Here is an 18,359-nt window from a genome sequence, read left to right on the forward strand (position 1 = left end):
CGCTTTGCTCGAATTCACTATCGTTAGATTGCAAGTGGAATGTAATCCAGGACCCCAACGGTAGTGATCACTTGCCAATCAAAATTTCCATCACCATTGGGTCGAATTCTTCTGAATCTATAAACATGGCATATGACCTCACAAGACACATTGACTGGAAAAAATATGCGGACGCGATTGCTCTAGCCATCAATTCCAGAGATGGTTTACCTCCATTGGAGGAGTATAACTTCCTTTCTCGTTTGATCTATGACAGCGCGGTTCGCGCTCAAACGAAACCCATCCCAGGTTCCACTATTCGTCGAAGGCCTCCCAATCCATGGTGGGATAGCCAGTGTTCCAAGCTTTATGGAGATAAATCGGATGCATTTAAAGCTTTTCGGAAACGTGGAACCCCTGAAAATTTTCAAACGTATTTAGCCCTTGAAGATCAATTTAAAAACTTAATCAAAGGGAAAAAACGTGCTTATTGGCGAAATTTCGTGGGAGGTTTGTCACGAGAAACGTCAATGAAAAAATTATGGAAAGTGGCTCGAAACATGAGAAATCGCTCTTCAACGAATGAAAGCGAAGAATATTCACATCGATGGATTTTTAATTTTGCACGGAAGGTTTGTCCTGATTCCGCTCCTGTGCAAAAAATTGTTCGAGATATACCACAAGGTAGGTGCGATCTTGATTCCGAGTTTTCGATTGTAGAATTCTCTCTTGCTCTGCTTTCATGTAACAATTCTGCTCCGGGATCGGATAGAATTAAGTTCAACTTGCTGAAAAACCTCCCTGATGTGGCGAAACATCGCTTGTTGAATTTATTCAATCGGTTTCTGGAGAATAATATTGTTCCAGATGATTGGAGACAAGTACGAGTTATAGCTATTCAAAAACCCGGAAAACCCGCGTCCGACTTCAATTCGTACCGCCCAATAGCAATGCTGTCTTGAATACGGAAATTGTTGGAGAAAATGATCTTGTTTCGCCTTGATCGATGGGTTGAAACGAATGGCCTACTCTCTGATACACAATATGGGTTCCGCAGGGGCAAGGGGACGAATGATTGTCTTGCGTTGCTTTCTTCAGAGATTCAAATGGCTTACACCGAAAAAAAAACAAATGGCTTCAGTATTCTTGGACATAAAGGGGGCCTTCGATTCTGTTTCAATAGAGGTTTTGTCGGACAATTTACACTCTCGGGGTCTGCCGCCTCTATTGAATAATATGTTATATAACTTGCTTTGTGAGAAACATTTGAACTTTTCTCACGGAGATTCGGCAGTAAGTCGGGTCTCTTACATGGGCCTCCCCCAGGGCTCATGTTTAAGCCCCCTTTTGTACAACTTCTATGTAAGCGACATCGACAATTGCCTTACACAAAATTGCAGCCTAAGACAACTTGCAGATGATGGAGTGGTGTCTGTCGTAGGAACAAACGAATCCGACCTGCAAGGACCCTTACAAGATACTTTGAACAATTTTTCAACCTGGGCCATTGGGCTAGGGATCGAATTCTCCACGGAGAAAACAGAGATGGTGGTTTTTTCTAGGAAGCATAGACCAGCAAAACCAAAGCTTCAACTTTTGGGTAAACCGATCACTCATGCTATGTCATTCAAGTATCTTGGGGTCTGGTTCGACTCCAAATGTACTTGGGGGGCCCATATTAGGTATCTGAGTAAAAAATGTCAACAAAGAATAAACTTTCTCCGTACAATTACCGGCACCTGGTGGGGAGCCCATCCCGAAGATCTTATAATGTTGTATCGAACAACTATTCTCTCAGTGATGGAGTATGGCAGTTTCTGTTTTCAATCAGCTGCCAAACACACCTCATTAAACTCGAGCGAATTCAGTATCTTTGTCTCCGTATCGCGTTGGGATGTATGCCCTCAACGCATACCATGAGTCTCGAGGTTTTGGCAGGCGTACTCCCACTAAAAGATCGCTTCAATTTATTATCTCTTCGGTTCCTCATTCGGTGTAAGGTTATGAATCCATTGGTGATCGGAAATTTTGAGCAATTGATCGAGCTAAATTTTCATTCTGGATTCATGAGTTCATTTCATGAATTCACCTCTATGCAGGTTGTTCCTTCTTCGTATATTCCCAACCGTGTGACTACATCAATTCCTCTGTACATTTCGATCTGTTCATGAAGGAGAAAATCCATGAAAATCCAGATTATCTTAGATTGGGGTTCGTTCCTACGATCTTCAATGCAAAGTATGGGCGTATCAATTGTGATAATATGTACTATACTGATGGGTCCTCTATGAATGAGTCCACAGGATTTGGAGTGTTCAACGTATTTTTAAGCACCTCACACAGTCTTCAGAATCCTTGCTCGGTATATATTGCTGAATTGGCAGCGATATACTGGGCGCTGGACAGCGTCGCCTCACGACCTGTTGAACACTATTACATTGTAACGGATAGTCTTAGCTCTGTCGAAGCTATCCGTTCAGTGAGGCCGGAAAAGCACTCGCCGTACTTCCTTGAGAGAATACGAGAAATTTTGAGTGCTTTATCCAGACGCTGTTATGTCATTACCTTTGTCTGGGTCCCTTCACATTGCTCAATTCCGGGTAATGAGAGGGCTGACTCATTGGCAAAGGTAGGTGCAATTGAAGGCGACATTTATCAGCGTCAAATCGCCTTCAATGAATTTTATTCTTTAGTCCGCAAAAATACCATCGCTAACTGGCAACGCAAGTGGAATGAAGATGAATTGGGCCGGTGGTTTCACTCGATTATCCCTAAGGTTAGCCTCAAACCGTGGTTCAAAAGTCTGGACTTGAGTCGAGTCCATCAGGAGAAGAGTGATGCCACAAACGGTTCCCCGGGAAAAGATCGGAGCAGTCGTCACACACACACATACACGCGCGGAACTCTTCGTTTGGATGCCATTCAGCATCGAGAAAATTCCGGAAAGATCCAATCGTTACTGAAAAATACATTCATGCGAAAGAGTTCATTTTAATGTTTTCTATCCATGTAACACTGCGACCAAATATTGTTCAATTAATGGTTATCGAGTTAGCATTAATCACTGGTGGGCTTCGAGTATCGAGGAAAATCTGGAAAAATCTAATCATTGCTGAAAAAAAATCGTATCAGTTCCCCTGGGAATTGAAAAATACATTGATGCGAAAGAGTTCATTTTAATGTTTTCTATCCATGTAACACTGCGACCAAATATTGTTCAATTAATGGTTATCGAGTTAGCATTAACCACTGGTGGGCTTCGAGTATTGAGGAAAATCAGGAAAGAACTAATCGTTGCTGAAAAATACTCTACCAGTTCCCCTGGGAATTGAAAAATACATTGATGCGAAAGAGTTTATTCTAATGTTTTCTATCCATATAACACTGCAACCAAATACATTTGGTTTTGTGGTTTTTCAATCAATCGCAATTAACAGGAAAGCTTCTGAAAATTATTCTTCCCCATAAGTAGAAAATTTTCGTATCCAATATTGTATGCGCGCGCAACGGAAAATGTTTCGCATCGTGTAAATTATATAATTTTCAATCGATTAATGCTCAGTTGCTGAAAGTTTCAAACTCAGAGAGTTCATTCCCCTCTAGTTTGCCATCCGAATTGCCTTCGTAAACCACACCTTCTCTCCATTCAAACACGCACGAATAGCATACTTAAGCGATATTATGGTGGTGAAACCCATTCATTTTTCGTGAGGACATCGACAAGACAACATCGTTACTGAACGAGCTGAACGGCGAGGGATCGAGGGATTCATTACCTGGCCTTATCTGACCTGAAAGACATGCAGTTTGTTTGGAACTGTGAGGGAGGACAGAAAAGTCGATAGATCAGAAGGAGAAGAGAAGGTGACCAAGAAAGTATCAGCGTCGAGGAACTGTTCCCCGGGAAGACATCGAAGCAGCCGCCACACACACACATACACGCACGGAATTATTTTCGTTTGGATGCCATTCAGCATCGAGAAAATTCCGGAAAGATCCAATCGTTGCTGAAAAATAATCTGTCAGTCCCACTTGGACTTGAAAATTACATTCAAGCGAAAGAGTTTATTGTAATGTTTTCTATCCATTTAATACTGCGACCAAATACAATTAATTGTGTGATTTTTCAATCAAGTGCAATCAACAGGTGGTTATCGAGTTAGCATTAACCACTGGTGGATTTCGAGAAGAATCGAGGAGATTCCGGAAAGATGTCGTTGCTGCAAAATAATCAGCCAATTCCCCTTGGAATTGAAAATTACAAGCAAGCGAACGAATTTATTTTAATGTTTTCTATACATATAATACTACGACCAAATACATTTAGTTCTGTGATTTTTCAATCAAGTGCAATTAGCAGGAAAGCTTCTGAAGATTATTCTTCCCCATCAGTAGGACATTTTCGTATCCAATATTGGATGCATAAAACCTTGTACCTCCTACATAACGCTCTCGTTTTCGAAGTCCCCCAAATATTCATTTATTCTTTCATTCAGAATGAATTCAGATTCAAATGATCACTAAATCAACGATAGTCCTATGTCACCATTGCGGTTATACCATAGATATAACCCACTTCCTGTTTTTAGTGCACGCATCAATTTATAAGTTGAATTTATGTAACATCCGCTATTATAAGCTGTTGGAACAAGTACTACAATTGAATAAAGCGTGGCGGAGATGTTCAGTTACCCACATCAAAATACCACTTACATATAGGTGTAACCTTTCCCGAAAACATGCATCTAAAACTATTTTTTGGGTATTTATTAATTTATTAGGCTATCATTTGTATGACGTCACCCTGCTGTGCAGTCGGTTCCCCAGACTTCGATTGGCAACATGCACAGAGAAAAAAATTCTCATAGAAACTTCTGTCTATTCGGAGAATGTTTTCTTTTCACGGTAAATTGCAAAAAGTGCATGCACTCATGTTGGGCGTGTTTGGGATGAACATGAACTAGCGCAAAGCAAGTTCGTGTTAAACAAAAACATGGAATTTGAAAATCGCATGGACATGTGTTTTTCGGGAGACTGATCCGGGGAAAGCATATATCTAGTATATGAGCCGCTGACGGTTTACGCCTGGAAGATGACAGTCGCCACGTTATTTATTTATTTACACCGTCTTCGACTAGTCGTACAGACTGTAATTTGCTTATACCTATGATAGACATTTTATCCTATTTCTAAAAGCGTTCTTAGTCAAGTTTAAATCATACACATCACAAATAAGATTGAATTGGCGGAGGCAAGAATCGAACGGATTGTTGTAGCCGTAGTTTGTTCTGTGGTATGGTATTGCAAAGAAAGGCGAGTTCCGGAAACGTCTGGGAGGTATGTTGAGCGGGATCTGTGCAAGCAATTCAGGGCAGTCAATAGAACCTCCAAGAATATCGAATATAAGTAACCGCTGCATCGTAATTCGTCTGGCTGATAATGCTTCCAATCCTATGAGCTTGCATCTGTCAGGGTATGGCGGTAGGTTGGTCGCATCATTCCATGGAAGTAGTCTAAGAGCGAAGCGCAAAAACTTTCTTTGCACCCGCTCGATCGACAAGGTGTGGACAGCGTGGTAAGGGGACCAGACTGGCGCAGCGTACTCCAGCGTACTGCGAACTAGTGAACAGTATAGTACTTTCAGTGCATGGATATCTGTGAATTCAGCTGCGTGACGTCGAATAAAGCCCATAACGGAAAATGCTTTCGCGGTCGTAACCGCCACATGCTCACCGAATCTAAGCTTGGAATCAATAGTAACTCCAAGGTCGTTGATGCACGATACACGTTCCAACTCTGTCGATTCCATCCAGTAATGATGCATAACAAGACTATTGCAACGGCCGAAAGAAATAATTTTGCACTTATTGCCGTTGACACGCATTCCGTTCTCTCTACACCACACCAACATAGTGATAATATCTGCCTGGAGTGCATCACAATCTGAGGAAGTCTCGATAGTACGGTAGAATTTTAGGTCGTCAGCGAAAGAGAGTTTAGATGAGGAAAGTAACATGTGCAAGTCATTGATAAATATGAGGAATAGCATCGGTCCTAATACGCTACCCTGCGGTACTCCAGATGTAATATTAAAGACTCGGGATCGAGTTGAGTTGAGCGCCACATATGCGGTTCTGTAACGCAAGTACGAGGAAGTCCAATTTGTGATTGAATCTGGAAATCCCATGTGCTACATTTTCTCGATGAGCATAGTATGCGGAACCGTATCGAACGCTTTCGCGAAGTCAACGTATACTGCGTCAACTTGTCGTCTATCTTCTACTTCGCGAGACAGGGCAGTGACGTAGCACATAAGATTCGTAGTAGTAGAGCGATGCTTCATGAACCCGTGTTGTCCTTCAAAAATAATGGGGGACATCACGTTGTACAAAACTTTGTGCACCAACCTTTCAAATACTTTACTAATACAACACAGTATAGTAACGCCACGATAATTCTCCACTTTTTTGTAGTTGCCAGACTTGTGAATGGGAACGATGTAGGCAGCTTTCCAGGCTTCCGGAAAGGTCATTTCACGAAGTGACTGGTTAAACAAGAGGGTAATTGGTGCCGCTAATTCCCTCGAGCAGTTCTTCAGCAGTAGGGGAGGTATACCATCCGTCCCGCATCCCTTTCTGATGTCCAGGGCATCGATAGTTTCCACAATTTCATTTTCGGTGAACTGGATCACTGGCAGGTCGATGTTGTATGCAGGAATGTGAGCAAAACAACCGCGTCTTGGTACCGGTGACTCTTTGCTAAACACGCTCCCGAAGAACATAGCGAAGAGGTTCGCGGCTTCTGCGATTGTGTTGGCTTGGATACCATTGAAGTTGACGCTACGAGGGATTCGAGTGGATGCTTGCCTTTTTTTCACAAAATCCCAGAAGCACGATGGGTTTTGTTTTACGCTAGTCTGAATCCTGGCAATGTAGTTGCTGTAACTGTCGAACAGCACTGTCTTGTATTGCAGTTCGACATTTCGAAGATAGTTCCGATCGCTTACAGACTTCGAATTGAAGAAGCGGTGACGAGCTTTCCTAAGAATGTTGCGCAGGTTTCGGAGTTCGGGGGTCCACCACGGTTTGCTAGACATTGATCTGAATGAACGTCTTCTGCGAGGCACATTGTCATTAAACACTGCATAGAGCTTGTCATAGAATGCTGATAACAGTTGTTCTATTGGTCCGGTTTGCTGTAAGAAGTCCCAATTGATAGCGCTCAGAACCGTTTTTAACTGCGCGAAATTGCATAGGTTGAAGTCATAGGAAGGATTATCGTCTAACTCGGTGTGCATAATTAGATCGTCGCTGTCCTCGTCGAGTAGTATAACAAAGGGTGCATGGTGATTGTCCACTGACAACAGAGGCGAGCCGGGTTCGATTACGTCCAACTGCTCTGGAAGGCTCACAAATGCTAGATCAAGAAGCCTGCCGTTCGCGTTCAGGTATTGGTTGACTTGTTGCAGTCCAATAGCAAACATTGTTTCGATGAGTGCCTGTTCATGTTCAAGGTTAACGTTTGTGGGTATAAAACCGTTCATATCATCATCAAATTGCCAACGCAAATTTGGTAGATTAAAGTCACCTAGCGATACAACAATATCAACTGCGGCAGCTCGGTTCGCAACGTCCTGTACGTCCTGTTATCAGTGATATAGTGCCCCCATTGCATCTATTGGTCTTCTCGATTGGTAAAGTAAAGGCATGATTCATTCGGAATCCGGAATCACAAAACCAGTTGTATCTCGAGATTGGTCGAAGGTAATTTTCTTCGGATACCCTCTCAAGTCTCAAGCTGGCAACACTGTGAAGTTAATCCAAAGGCAACTACTAAGCTGTAAAATTCAACGAATTTCCATGGAAAAAGGCAACATAAAATCCATCATCACACATCAAGCTTGAGGTATAGGCAAAATCTGATAGCATGCGTGTTATATCAGACATTTGTGCATGATTAAATATAAAAATCAGTCAAAAAGTACGGTCTCTGAGCGATCTGGTTGAATCAGTTAGTACGTTCAGGCGTTACGGTTCGTATGAATAGGATGAAATATTTCACTCTATTTGATCAACAAGTGTTGTTATTGATACCGAGGTTTTGTTTGGCACATTATATTGTCTACCTATCCAAGTGATCTGCGAGGTTCGGTGATAACAAACAAGACATGTCTGAAGAGATGGTGTATTGTATTAAATGCGATAAAGAGGAGAAAGACCCGAAAAAAGTTATCGAGTGCACATATTGCCACAAATCCGTTCACTTCAAGTGCAATAACGTTAAAGGGAATGCCGTCCGAAAGCTACGAGAGCAACCCTATTATTGTTCTTTGGAATGCTGTGAATTCTACCAGCGGATAACTGCTAATGTTAATGCAGAATCACAGATACTCAACGATCTACGGCAAGTTTTGACGGAGGTGCGAGAAACCAGAAGCGAGATGCAGTTGGTCAAGCAAACGATAGGTGAAGTTGAAAAATTCCAGAATTTCCTGTCGGAGAAGTTTGACACTCTGCTATCCGAACAGAAGGCTTTGAAGGTGGATTATAACCTGCTGAAAACCAACGTTCAATCGATATCAATGGAGCAAAAATCATTGAGGGAGCGTGTTGTCCACCTAGAAGGAGAACTTGATCGGGTTAATCGAGCTGCGATCGCCAAAAATGCAATCATACTGGGGATTCCATCGAAAAGTGGCGAAAATATAACAGAAATAGTTCGGTCATTCGCTGCTAAACTTGGTTGCCATTTACCAGATGATGCAATTGTGGAAACTCGTCGATTAATAACGAAAAACTCTAATGCAATTGATGGCAAAGCAGCTCCAATTAGAGTATGTTTCAAGGATGATAAGATCAAGGAGGATTTGTTTGCAAAAAAGAAAATTCGTGGGCAGTTGCTCTCTTCTGACATGAATGAATCATTCTCTAACCCTGTAAGGAGAATAGTTTTGAGGGATGAGCTAACTTCGTTTGGAATGAAACTGTTGACCGAAGTCCGCGAACGAAAGGAACTTGCAGAGTGGAAGTTTATTTGGCCTGGTCGTTATGGAGCGGTTCTTGCAAAGCGTACTGAGAATTCGAAAGTTGCAGTTATACGAAATCGAGCTGACCTTGAAATGTTGGAGAAGAATGGATCGAAGAGACAACGGAGCTCATCAGGGAATTTGAATAGTCCTTCCTCGCCTGCGGGACCATCTCCAAAACGCTAGTGTTAGGAGTGGAATTTCGAATCGCCGTATACAAATTTTATTATTAAATATGTATTGTAATAAGAGCTATATTTGTATTGAAGATTGGATCAAAAATAAACATACTTATAATACAAATTCCTCATTTAGAATACTCCAGTTCAACATACGAGGGATCAATGAGCTGACTAAATTTGACAGCTTGAAAGAAATACTGCATAGATATGAAAATCGTATTGATGTTATCGTGTTGGGTGAAACCTGGCTTAAAGCTGACCGAACGAACCTGTACCAAATCGATGGATATAGAGGATTATTCTCTTGCCGAGACAGCTCTAACGGTGGACTAGCTGTGTTTGTGCACAATGAGCTAGATGTTGATGTGTGTAGAAATGTAACGATAGATGGATTTCATCACATACATTGTCGATTGAAATCACAGGGAAAGGCAACTAATTTGCATGCGGTCTATAGACCTCCTTCTTTTGATGCCAGAAAATTTTTGTATGAAATAGATAATATGGTCTCGGAATCAAACAGCGGTGATAGAAGTATTTTAGTCGGCGATATGAACATCCCAACAAACATCACCTCTAATAACATAGTGTGTGAATATATGCGAATGTTAGAAACATACAATATACGGATAACTAACACGATTGTAACGAGGCCTATCAGTAACAATATATTAGATCATGTAGCTTGCTCAGACACTTTAACTGAATCTGTTGTAAATGAAACTGTATTCACTGAGCTAAGCGATCATTGCCTGATTTGCACATCATTCAATATGACATGCCATACCTCAATAAAACTTCTGACGAAACGAATCGTTAACCATTCTCGCTTGGATGACCGATTTAGACAAACCATAGCAAATCTTCCACACAATTCATCTGCTAACGAAAAACTAACATATGTAATAAATGGATACAAAGCGAATTCAGAAGAATGCACAAAAACAGTCTCAGCTAAAGCCAAACTCAAAGGTTTCTGCCCCTGGATGTCGCTTGATTTATGGAGGTTGATCAAAGTGAAGGATAATGCTCTTAAACGTAAACGTAGAAATCCGGACGACGTACATGCATCAGAGATACTAACACACGTTTCGAAGATGCTACAAGAAAGGAAAGTGAAAGCCAAGCGCGAATATTACGAACGGATATTGAGTGGTAATAATCAGAAAATGGTATGGAATCTCATTAACGACGTGACACGAAATAAGGACAATCACAATAAATTGATCACGTTACGTGACGGCACGCAAATAATAACGGATCCGAGTTACATTTGTACTAAGTTCAATGAATTCTTCTGCGATGTTGGACCTAGCCTTGCTTCCACGATCAATACTAATAGGAACATTAATCGATTTGAAACCATGCAACCACTACAGTCTTCGATGTTTCTAAGACCTACCTCTCTTAATGAGGTAATCGTTATAATCAACCAATTGGATTCTAAGAAAGCATCTGGACCAGACTCTATGCCAGTGTCATTCATCAAAAAACATCATGAGTTTTTCTCGTCACTGCTGGTAGACGTATTTAATGAAATTATCTATACTGGCCAATTCCCGGGCTGCCTTAAAATTGCTCGTGTAGTGCCCATCTATAAGTCAGGTGATCCGAAGAACATGAATAATTACAGACCTATATCCACATTATCTATAATGGATAAAATACTAGAAAAACTTATTGTGTTCAGGATTGTGGAATTCATCACTCATAATCGTATATTATACAACCACCAATATGGGTTTAGGCAAGGTTCTAGTACGTTGACTGCGTGTAATGAACTAGTTGAAGAGATTTATGAGGCTTTAGATAATAAAAAACATGTTGGAGCCTTATTCATCGATTTAAAAAAGGCTTTCGATACGGTGGATCATCAGCTACTTATTAAGAAGATGGAAGCATATGGTATGAGAGGTAATGTCGGGAATTTATTGGAAAGCTATCTTACAAACCGTTGTCAATTTGTAACAATTGGAGATTGCTGTAGCACGTTACGACACATCTCAACTGGAGTACCGCAAGGAAGCAATTTGGGCCCTATATTATTTTTGCTCTTCATTAACGACCTAGCAAAACTAAAACTCCATGGTAAATTGCGACTCTTTGCTGATGACACCGCTGTCTTTTATCCCGGTACAGATACTGGAACTATCCGTAATCATATCAAAGAAGACCTGGAAACATTGTTGGAGTTCTTCAACGAAAATGTATTGTCCCTAAATCTAATGAAAACGAAGTACATGATGATACACAGTCCTAGGAGAAGTATTCCTGATCATACTCCGATCACGATTCATGGCCATGATTTGGAAGAAGTTTCTCAGTACGAGTTCTTAGGACTAACCTTAGATTACACTATGCGATGGACTGCACATATCAATTCTTTGAAAAGAAAAGTTGGCTCCTTGTGCGGTTTGTAACGGAAAATTTCACCGTTTATGCCACAATTATGCCTAAAAAACATGTATTTTGGATTAGTTCATTCCCGACTGCAGTATCTCGTGTCAAACTGGGGTTCTGCTAGCAAATCAAATCTGCGAGAGTTGCAAGTTCTACAAAACCGATGCTTAAAAGTTGTTCTGCGGAAACCGTTCTTGTATCCCACCGCTAACTTGTACTCAAACATAAATGATTCACTGCTTCCAATAAAAGCACTTCATGAATTGCAAATCTTGGAACAAATGCAAAAAATCATCAGTGACCCTTCATTACATCATAATACAGTTTTACGAAGAGGTAATTTGACACGAGTAACCAGACAAGCCGGAAATTTTGCTGTAATGAGATCAAACACGGAACTAGGGAAGAAAAGGCTTACCTATCTAGGAACCAAGCTGTACAACAACCTTACGGAACAGATAAAAAGTATTCGCCGTATTAAAACTTTCAAAGCCGTCGTTCGTACCAAGCTGAAACAGAACGTTCTGAGATATATTTGACGCTCCTGGTCTTGTGAACTTCAATGGTTGTATTTTAAGGCATTCGACATCGTTTTCTCGATGTGAAATGCTTTTGTTCTACTCGAGTAATTCTTCCCGTGAACAACAATCTGTGATGTAGTATCCTGACGCAGCGATCAAGCGGGAAACTTAACGGTCCCTGGAGCAGCATCCCGACACCAAGCGGAAAATAGATTTTGTAAGGTAAAAGACTGGTATATGTCTGGCCGAAGCCAGTGATACTGCGCGCCTAATGTAGCCTAAACAGTTCTAGAACTCCCTCGATCATGCCTCGTCCACGGAATGTACATCATCCGTCAAAAACTTCAGTTCTGCCGGAGCATTTTTTCACGCGGACAACGAACACGATTGAAGACTTCCATCCTTGACCATGCCTCTTCTGTGCCGCTGCCACCGCCTAACCTGCAACTAGGTCATCTGCTGATGCATCTTCGTGATACAATCCCGTCCGCCATGGACATCTGTCGGTTGTACTGCTTCCTGGCGCGAAGGCCAAGCGGAACTCCCATTTTTGCCAGGAAACACCTCAACTGCAATCACTTCCTGCTTATGAAAACCGCACATCCGTAGCTGTCAACCGATACGCCAAGTCATCCTCCCTCATTATCATCTTTTGACCGACCATAGTCTCATAGTTTGTCATTTTAAACATAAATATTGGAAACAGTTGAATTTGTGTTATGAATTAGTTTTTGAATTAACTATAAAATAGGATAGTGTGCTTCCTTTAAAGAGATTTGTTCTCACTGGAAGCGTATAATTTGTTGTAATCTATCTTAAATAAAGTGCTATTGGAAAAGTGCTATTGGAAAAAAAAAAAAAAAGTACTCCTATAAAAAAAAAAAAAAAAAAAATGCCTCAATCGGCACTGGAGAGAGTTTCACTACCACGCAAAGAAGGGGGACTTGGAATCGTCGACATTTCTGCACTGTGTGTTGCCCAGGTACGACAACTGCGCGAGTACTTCGCAGAACGCGCCAACCAAAACGCGCTATACCGGGCTGTCTGCGCCGCCGACAGAGGATACAGCGCTCTGCACTTGGCGCAAGCGGAGTACCAACTCAACTGCATTTTGCAGACAGTGGAGGAGAAGATTGCAGCTTGGAAGCAGAAGGCAGTGCATGGTGCCCACCCCCATCAACTGGACCGGCCACACGTCGACAAGGCCGCATCTAATCTGTGGCTAACGCGTGGTGAACTCTCTTCAGTAGTAGAAGCCGACATGATAGCCATCCAGGACAGGATAATGCCGACGAGAAACTGCAGGCGGTACGTCTGGCATCAAGACGTTGATGACATTTGCCGGATGTGCCATCAACCAGGTGAAAACATAGAGCACATTATGGGAGGCTGTCCCGTTTTGGCCAACGCAGCCTACACCGAGCGCCACAACAACGTGGCCCGTATTGTTCATCGACAACTGGCGCTCCAATGTGCTCTACTGGAAGACAACGTACCAAACTACCGGTACCTGCCTGCACCTGTCCTGGAAAATGACCGTTTCAAGCTGTACTGGGATCGCACTGTTCTGACCGACCTCTCGATCCACCACAACCGCCCAGATATAATGGTTTACGACAAGAGCGACCGCAAAGTCACCATCATCGATGTCGCTATTCCACTGAACCAGAATCTGGAGGAGACCCACGGTCGCAAAATCTGCAAGTACCGACCATTGGCCGTGGAGCTCAAGGAACTGTGGGGGCTAAGGGAGGTCCCAAGAATTGTTCCAGTCGTTCTCTCTGGAACTGGAATTATCCCGAAGACACTTCTGGAAGCGCTAAAGGTGTTGAACATCGAGAAGGAATTGGCCGGCATCCAAAAGTCGGTCATCCTTAGCACCTGCGCGATTGTCCGACAATTCCTCGGTCAGGACTAAAACAGCACGAGCATGCAGATACGTGCATTCCGCAGAGCCTAGTCCCCCTTTGGCATTCAGAAGCTCGGGGGCAGGTGAAAATTCTGGCTAGGTTCGCCTAGTTAAGAAGTGAGATAAGTCTGCCAATCAGAAAAAAAAAAATGTTTCTCAAATGGAGATCAACATAGGGTAGGAGCCTGCCTGTTGGTCTCAAATGTTCCTATCTCACGCCTCCACGAAGATCATATGACGACATTTTTAGATCGGGCGTGAACTGGAAACACACACCTGGTCTTGGCTCCGAGAACGGGTGTCGAAAGTGGCTAAGTGAGGGGGTGCGAGCGAGTCAGAGCGCTATATCTCTCCCGGGGAAGGCCTCCCGGGTCATGGAGGCCTTGCCAACCCGCTGTCTCCCGGGCAAAGAAGATACACCCAGAAAATGGAGCTACGTTCACGAAGAGTAATTAGAATGCGATCACCCGAGGAGGGTCCCCGAACTGGAGCTGGTCCTGGAACGGGCGTAAGAGCGAGCGGCCAGCGGCTGGAGGGCGATGTGCAAGAGCGGGCCACCAGCCGGGTTCAACCCGAAGAGCTACCGCCACACGGAAACAGCAGCCATCGACATCACCCAAGAAACGCTGCGCCTACGAGACGTGTTGCGACTGCCAGACGACAGTCGTCCACACTTGTGGGTACCACTAGGCGCCGGATCATGTGGACACACGAAATGAATGAATTCGTGATCCGCGCCTATTACATCTGCACTGCTTTGGAGACGGACATGAGCGGTCGCCCTCGAATACTAACAATGTTCGAGGAAGCGTATCCAGAGTTCGTCGGGAGGCTTGATCAGAACGCGATGAACGCGAGGCGTAGAGCGATAGTACGCAACAACATGCTCTCCCAAACGCAAATCGACGAGATCAAGCAGCAGGTGCAGAGAGAAATAAGCTCCAGGAACAACAGAGCAAGCGATGTGTCGAGACGAAGTTCAGTACGGCTGAGCAATTCATTCGCGAGTGGGGCACGCGAATCAGCACCAGTGGAGGCCACAGTACAACAACCCCCTGAGCCGGAAGATCCACAGCCAGATCAACCACTACTACGCGATCTGGTCTTCCACTACGACGAGGCGATCTCACAGTTCCGCGACACAGACCCATTGTCGCGCCCCAGGATCCCGAAGTTGCAGCATTCCCGCAGGCTGACAAGTGCAGTAAAGCTCATGAACGAGCACGTTCTTCCGCTGCACTTGGTTGATGCTGAGAACATGGAGGAGCTGCAACTGAAAGTTTACTGTGCTGCTGTGGCGACCGCCAAAAGTTTAGGATACCGTATTAGGCCAAGAGGCGGACTGCTCCAACATCTCCGTGAAAGGCGTGAGCCTCCATGGCGAAGGAGATTGGAGCAACGGATCCTAAACAAGCGCTCCGCAATTGGAAGACTGATGGCGTACAAAAGAGGCAGCAGATCGGCGAAATTATGTCGCCAAGTTGCTGTGATCGTGCGACCTACTGAACTTCGCCAGCTGGGAGCTCACCAGCTGACGGAAAAACTCGACACACTGGTACAGCAATTGAGCGTCCTAACTAAACGGCTGAAACGTTACTCTAACTCTGCAAAGCGCCAGGAACAAAATCGGATGTTAAGAGATAACGAAAAAGCGTTCTACGACCACATTAGCGACGAGAAGCCCGACTACCGCGAAGGTTTGCCAGATATGCGCGATGTGACGAACTTCTGGGCTGGTATTTGGGAGACCCCAGTACAACATCGCGACGGGCAAATGTGGTTAAGACGGGAGGAGGAGAGTTGTGGTGAAATTGGAGAGATGCCAGCTATCATCGTCGAAGAGAACGATGTCCGCGAAGCCTCGCGGTACCTGAGGAACTGGGCAGCACCGGGCCCCGATGGTGTTCAGAACTTCTGGCACAAGAAGCTGACCGTCGCACATCAAAAGATAGCTGAGTGCTTCAACAAGGTGCTACGTGACCCACACATGGCCGTGGAGTTGCCGGCCTAGAATAGCACTTCGGGTCTTGGTCCCTGTCCCTGTCGTATGAGGCGACTAATCGGGTGACAACGCGAGTAAGGGCGCGGTAAAGCCTATTGGAGATTGCACGGGGGAAATACCGTGTACAGGAGCCACGAAAGGAGTGCCAAGCACATCAGGATTGACGCCAGTAAGATCCTGATTACGACATACTGGTTACGACATAGAAAACGGACACGATACGGAAACGATTTCAACACGACGCTAAAGGCTGACAGTCGTACTATCCTGTTCCCTGAGTAAGGAAGGGTGACACCGTCCTGAAATGGCGTTTGGGCTAATAGTGCGGTTGCCCCCGTCCCGGTAATAACTTGGCAAGTCTTCGGGTACGTTCGATGCTCGTCTAGGCCCAGGCACTAGGTACTAGGCGTCAGATGTCACATTCCTGACTTGCGCTGATCTGGCTCTGAACACGGTCCCCATGAAGGACCGTGTCAACCCCTGCATGGCCTCACTGCTTGCATAGATAACCATGGGATCACTGGTAGCGACTATGTACAACGAGCGGAGATAGCGGCCCGAAGTTGGGACCCAGAAAAATATGAATAGTTGCAATAACACACCAACAAACGATGGAGAGGAGAATGTGTTCGCGAGAAGCGGACGAATGCTGAGGTCACCTGTCACTCGAGTAGCCACAACGAGTACAAGCAACACAAAACCACAAGAAGTGTTTGCTGCCCAAGCATTCCAAGGAGATCTTGGCTCCGTACAGAGCCAGTTGTTTACGCTGACCTCAAGCGCATCCCAAGAAGGGCAACTTGGGAGGCTCAGCATCACGGACGTTAGGAAAAAGGTCAACGAACTTTACGAGTTCGTAAAGGACAAAAACAATGTCCACTTAAAAATAAAACATCTGGTGACGAGCATCAGATCGGTCGTCATGGTTGCTGAACGCGAGCATAAGGAGCTGCAGATGAGAGCAGAGGGTGCTGAAAAGGCTCTGCTCGAGGCGAATGAGAAACCCGTCGAGATACTTGAGACGCCGAAGGGTCCTCTGAACACACGATCGGACAAGAGAAGGAGGGACACCCCAGGAGAAGAAGAAGAGCTGAAAAAGGCCAAGAACGATCTGAGTAACGCGAAAGGAGGTGAAAGCAGTGAATGGCGTACTGTCGATAACCAGGCAGAAAAACGAAAAAACAGAAGGAGAAGAAGAAAAAAGTTGAGCAGGAAAAGAAGAAACTCGGACCTCGAGTGGAGCGAATCAAGGGCGATGCTTTGATCGTTGAAGTGTCAGCAGGAGTATCGTATGCAGCTATCCTTCGGAAAGTGAGAGACGATCCGGAGTTGCAGACACTGGGCGAGAACGTCGTGAAAACTAGGCGCACGCAGAAAGGCGAGATGCTCTTCGAGCTTAAAAAAGATCCAGCGGTTAAGAGCTCCGCTTTCAAACAACTCATTGAGAAGTCACTAGGGGAGGAGGCGAAGGTGAGAGCTCTCTCTCAGGAATCAACCATCGAGTGCCGGTATCTGGACGAGATCACGACTGTTGAGGAATTGAGAACTGCGTTACAGTCACAATGTGACCTTGGCGATGTGCCAATGACAATCCGACTGAGAAAGGCATACGGTGGGACACAAACGGCCTCGATACGGCTCTCGAAACAAGCTGCGAATAAACTGGTGGAGAAGGGTAAAATAAAAGTGGGGTGGTCCGTGTGCCCGATGAAAGCTCCCCCTCGTATGGCCAAGCAAATGGAGAGATGCTTTCAATGCATGGGCTTCGGTCACCAGGCGAAAAACTGCGGTGGTCCTGACAGATCGAAATTGTGCAGGAAGTGCGGGACGGAAGGTCACGTTGCTAGAGACTGCACCAAGCAACCGAGGTGCATGTTGTGCAAGGAGGAGGACGGAAACGACCACGTCACAGGTAGCTTCAAATGTCCGGCGTACAAAAAGGCGATTGCGGGTTCGCAGTAATGGAGGTTACCCAGCTCAACCTCAATCATTGCGACATAGCACAGCAATTGTTGTGGCAGTCAACAACTGAAACTAAATGCGACGTTGCAATGATCGCAGAACCGTACCGAGTTCCTCGCGATAACGGAAAATGGGTGGTGGATAAAGCAGGGATGGCTGCAATACTAGTGATGGGAAGGTACCCCATCCAAGAAGTGGTGGAAAGCTCACAGGAAGGTTTCGTGATCGTCAAAATCAACGGAATCTTCATGTGTAGTTGCTATGCACCCCCAAGATGGTCAGCGGAGCAGTTTCACGAGATGTTGGACGTACTCACGGATAAGGTCAGCGGCCGCAAACCAGTCATCATCGGAGGAGACTTCAACGCCTGGGCTGAGGA

The sequence above is a fragment of the Toxorhynchites rutilus genome, chromosome 1, assembly GCF_029784135.1.
Source record: "Toxorhynchites rutilus septentrionalis strain SRP chromosome 1, ASM2978413v1, whole genome shotgun sequence".
In the NCBI taxonomy this organism is placed as follows: domain Eukaryota; kingdom Metazoa; phylum Arthropoda; class Insecta; order Diptera; family Culicidae; genus Toxorhynchites; species Toxorhynchites rutilus.